This window comes from Myripristis murdjan, chromosome 6 (assembly GCF_902150065.1).
Source record: "Myripristis murdjan chromosome 6, fMyrMur1.1, whole genome shotgun sequence".
Lineage (NCBI taxonomy): Eukaryota > Metazoa > Chordata > Actinopteri > Holocentriformes > Holocentridae > Myripristis > Myripristis murdjan.
This window is the reverse complement of record NC_043985.1, coordinates 9,119,118-9,124,879: the sequence shown is the minus strand read 5'-3', so window position 1 is coordinate 9,124,879 and position 5,762 is coordinate 9,119,118.

The window sequence follows — 5,762 nt, the reverse complement described above, 5'->3', positions numbered from 1 at the left end:
TGCTGCTTTCAGGAAAACTCATGTGAAGGACTTTATTCCGCTGATGGAAAACTGGAGTGAAGAAAGTCTGAAGGCTCTGAAAGTTCATTTTCATATCCTAGTGGAATGAATGGAAACCAGCGGCTGGAGGAAAGGGAGGAGGAATGATAATAGAGCTCTAAAATACGACTACTCGCTTTGGGAAAAGATCAGCAGGAACATGATGCATTTTGTAGATAATACTAAACATGCCAAATCACTGGGGTGGTCCTTTAACTTGCCCTGAAAAAAATCCCAGTTAAAGGGAAAACATCTAAGAGTTTTAGTACAAAATCATCGTAAGAGGCTTGTTCAAAACCAAACTGCAGGTCCCGCCAGCAGATCTGTCATAAACGCTGCCTTGCTCAAATCCACAGACCTGCCTTATAAACTCTAGTGAAGAGCCCAAAGTTTCTAAAGATGCCAGACATGTTCCAGAGAAATGTGTACAAAATGATGCAAAAGACATGCAGATATTTTCTATATTTTCTATTTAATGCTGCAACCTTAAAACAATGACACACACGCATACACATACACAGAAATCCCATAAAAGACTGCCCCACTGCTCTCCAAACCCTTAAAATATTGTACTCGTCCTGTTGTCCACATGCACAGCGCTTGTCCATGTCATGCCTGTCATGACTCCTGTCCTGTCTGTATCACCTGTTGTGTCTTGCTTCACTCAATAAATAAATAAAAAGGAAAGAAAAAAATCACCTTGTGCTTTTCTGTATGGCCACACCCCAATTTTAAATTTTCCAACTTTACATTTGCCTTGTTTTTAGTAGAGAGATCTCGGGGTGGCACGGCATGGCACCCAAATAAAAGGCCTTCACCAGGCTTTTCTGCTGCATCTCTGCTCCGATTTCTTGCCTCATTTCTAAAAATGTGACTTTACCATTGCAGTGCATGCCACAGTAGGTGAAGGACGTCCTGCAGTTCCTGCTGTTTGTCAACAGGTGTTGCTGGAGGCCAAAGATTACAATCTACCTTTAACCATCCTAAACTGGCATAATTCCATGCCACACAGTGCCAGACATCTGCAGGTTTTCATGCTGCCAAAGCCGACATGGTTTCACCTGCACCACACCTTGGTTTGGAATGAGGACTGTCAGCCCTCCACGGCACAGAGTTGCCTTTCCCTGCCAAAATACAAATCTCAGTACTACTTTGCATTTCCTTATAATAATAGCTTATCAAATGCTGGCCAATGAATCTGAAGATCATGTGTCATTTTTCTCTCAATGGGATAATGGAGCTAAAACTAGGCTATCTATAAAAAAGTTTTGTTTTGTTTTGTCCCACCGGTAGGGGCCCACATTGTTATTTGACAGTAAACACTGACATATACACTGCAAAAAGTCAAATCTTACCAAGAGTATTTGTCTTATTTCAAGTAAAAATGTCTTATTTCTAGTCAAAATATCTCATTACACTTAAAATAAGACATGATCAGCTCAGAAATAACTTGTCTTTAGACAATTTTCACTTGTTTCAAGTGTGACACAAGTGAACAAGTAAAAATTTGCTTGTTCCATTGGCAGAATTTGTTTCTCGTTTCAAGCTAATTTTAACTTGTTTCAAGTAAATTTTCACTTGAAACAGGTGAAAATTATCTAAAGACAAGTTATTTCTGAGCTGATCATGTCTTATTTTAAGTGTAATGAGATATTTTGACTAGAAATAAGACATTTTGACTTGAAATAAGACAAATAATCTTGGTAAGATTTGACTTTTTGCAGTGTAATGTATAGGACATACAGTGTGTGGTGCATTTATGATCTATAGAACTGGTTGGTGGTCAAGACTGTAAAATTAAGAATTTATTTTAAAGTGTGTGCTGGGATTATTAAAGAAACACCCACAATCTGTGCTCTCCTGGTTTCCACACAGACAGTCATGAGGCTTGTTCAGCTCTGACGGTGTGACACGCCGCTCATGGGGATAAATCAAGAAACTGAAGAGCTTTCCTTCACAGGGCTTACCAAAGAAAAAAGCACACATTTTTCTTGGATGAATGAAGTGTTGCTGCAGGTTGGGAATTCACCAAGACTGAAATTTGGAGTTCAAGTGAAAGCAAGATTAGCCAAATTAGCAGCAGAGCAGTTTGGATTTATACAAGGCAAAATATTACCATAAATGTGTAGTAAAACTTAGTTAATGGTGAGATTGTCCTAAATACCAAATCTTGTTGTTATTATGAGTGGAGAAAAGGCTTCAGCTGACCACGGAGCTGTGATCCTTTTCTTCAGTGGGCAAACTGAATGCTTAGAATAATTTAGAGGATTAGCTGGTTTGTTATTATGAACATTCGGCAGCCATATGCCATGTTGACCCCGGTGACCGGCCTCAGGGCCTCTGCCAGCGCACATGAGCACAGCCACAACCTGCACAAGCTCCTTTTAGAGCGGAAAGTCAGTTTCATCTGATGCTCATCAGAGGTCAACCACTTGGCCATGTTAGTGCATATTTTCATAGCAAGATATAATTCAGTTGTGCAATACCCCTGTATGTGTATGGTGAATATAGGTATTCATTTTACATATGCATAGTTTCTTATTTCTGTATTTATTGTTGTAATATTTCTGTAGGAATAATGTACATATTTATACATAATGCACATACTTTTTTACAAAATAGGAGAAATGCACATATTTCTACATAATGCATAATTCGACTTTTTTTTTTTACTTTCTTTAATGCACATATTTTTAAATTTCTTTCTTTCTTTTCTTTTCTTTTTTTTTTTTTTTAATATTTCCTATAATTGAACTTATGCTTATAATATGATCTTCTTTTCAGAATTTGAGCAACTGCAGCTGACCCAACTTTCAATCTGGGATCAGTGAAAGATTTCTGATCCCGCTTCTGCTTCTGCTTATAAGTGTGGCACAGTGTGGTTTTATTTTGGTTTCTCTTTATTTCACTCTGCAGAATAAGAACAAGAAGTGAAAACCATAAAAACATCAAACAGAGGGAAGGAGGTTCAGATCAGCAGCAGCAGGTCGTTCATGCTCCACAAAAACACAGCACTTTACAGAATCATGGTTAGAGTTCATAAATAAGTTATTATACATTCCAGTAAGTTGTGTTGGTCTGCACACAGAGCTGTCTGCATGATGTGTGACAGACTTCACCCTCATCACGCAGCCTGGACTTGGTTTTCACCACAATCAATCGTTGTATTGTACCACAAAACTGGTTGCTAGACAGATCCCTGCACCTATGGCTAAAAAATGACAGGCATTTGAGTTCCCCCTGAGCTGCAGTGCCTCAGTCGTCACCGTGCAGCGACTGGCGGTGAAGAGCCGGTGTCTGCACAGAGAGTCCTGACAGCAGAGGCTCCAGAGGCTCTGGCCTTTCACAGGCATGCATGTGTCGCCATACGTGGGAACAGGAGTGGGAAACTCAGGAATCTCCGCCTGCCCGGGAATCTTTGAATGAGAGCGGAGTGTCTGAGCATCCGAAATGCTGCTTCCAGCACTTTCCCGAGCTCTGAGGAGGAGTGTGACGGAGCATGTGAGCGCAGGCAGGACCGGGCTCTGAGGAGGAGGCCCGATAAGGAGCTCCACACAGACACAGCACACAGCTCACAGCAGGGAGGGAGCTGAGGCCGGCACTCCCCTCTCCTCCCCCTTCAGGATCCTGCACACACTCCTCTCTCCTCTCCTCTCTTTGCTGCTTGCAGATCTAAGGAGATGGGAGGCCATTGGCAGAGGTACAGATTCTATACTGTTCTGATTTTCATAAGACTGCCAGATATCTCATTTTGAAATAAAACTCGTCAATTTGGCCATGATTGGAATGAGAGAGCAAACTGAGGAGGCAGGAGCACAGTGGACATGGGGGATGAAGGGCGGCCATGTCCTCCGCACCTGTGTGGTGCGGAGGACATTATATATTTCATTATATATTTCATTACCACAAATTTTCTCCCAAAATTTGAAAAAAAAAAAAAAAAAAGTCAGAAAGAAACTAAATTTTGTGGAAACAAGAATTTTGTTAAGAGGGTGGAATAAACCCTTTCAAAAAAGGCTCCAGAGTTCATATATACACACAATAAAATAAAATAAAATAAAAATAAAAGTCCCTCTCCTGATCTCTCCATCCCAGTCACTTGCGAATTGCAAGCAATTGATACTGGAAGGAGATACTGGATCTTTCACCAGGTAAGACTTACAAACCAGTCAAATCAAGGAGCAGGGAGATTCGACATGCGGTCAGGACCCAATCTCAAAATCAGATATAAAAATATAAATCAAATGCACAGCACAAAATATCAAAAAATAAAGTGACTACAGAACCTGAGATGCACACAGGCGGCTGGGTGTGGAGCAGCAACTGCACACAAAAGAGGATTAACTAAATGGCAAGGTTAATCCAAAGTAAAGTGTCTTTGGAAACACAGGCACTGACAGAGTTCCACCAGCTTCCACCCTCTTTTACTCTGAGACCCGAGAAGCCAAACCATCACTGTCCAGGTGATAGACAGGTCCGCACAAGTCCACCTCCACTCCCACAGTGCGGCCGGTGGGATTAAGGGTGTGCTGATCTTATACCTGTTGCAACATAACCAAAAAATAATAATATAAAAGAAACCTGATGGACTTATGATTAAAAGCCAATATCAAAGAGTTTCTACCATTTAAAGCTGCAGTAATCAAAATTTTCTGAGGATAATCAGGGAAGTTTTCCACCCAGGGTGCCGTCTGTCTGGCTCCAGAGGCTTGGCTCATGCTACAGGAGCTCAGTGGAGGAAATTTGTTGTCATTTTATCTCCCTTTTTGCAGTCCTAAGAAGCGCCCCCCATTGACCTCAGTTGTTTTGGAGGTTGCCACAGAGCTCAAAGTGGGGGGGCATGAGAGGATAACCGTCAAATTCGTGTTTTTTGGGCAACAGTTTTGGGTGAATCTTCATTTTGCCCCCCGCCTACGCGTCTGCGCTCGTTTGCAGTGGCTCCATCTGTCCTCTATCATATCTTTGCAGCTCTATTCATGAGAGGACCAAGGCAGAAAACAAGTGAGACCATGTGATAGAAGTTAAATCCATAAACTTGGAATGAAAACCATAGCAAATCATGCCGTTCTGTGTTCGCTGTGGTCATACAGTCAAATCACAAGGGTTTTTGTTCAGTCTGTTGATTTAAACTGAACGTCCTGTGCCGAGGCCGCGGTTTGAATCGGCTTGTTTGTCACCATATGGTCATTCTTTTCTTTTGAAAGGTGCAATTGTGGTGGAACTTCTCAGTCTTAAGCTAAACCCCAAAATTGATGCCATCTGCAGGTTTCAGGGAGCAAAAAAGCCACATCTGGAGTTTGTTTCACAGCACATGGCATTTCTGGAATACGCATGAAGTGCATTCCCAATCCGCGGATTTCATTCAGTTCTCTCGCTGAGTCATGGACATTCACCAGATTTAACCTAAAAAGAGCCAACTGGTGTGCGTTTACAGCTCATTTTTACGTATATCTGTTGCACTAGATTGTGCTCATCAGCTCTTTTTGTACATTCAGCGTCTTCATCACATGAAGAGGAAATTAGCAGCCTATATTTCTGCCGGTCAAAGTCTACTATACATGCAAATGAAAGATAGTTGTCATCATTCAGATTAGTTTCTATTGATTTGCTGTGATTATATATATTTATTAGAAACTGAAAAAAAATAATGTAAAAAAATATAGCAAAGGAGAAAGGAGGAGACAAAAAATAGACCAAAAACAAAACACAACAGAACACAAGAG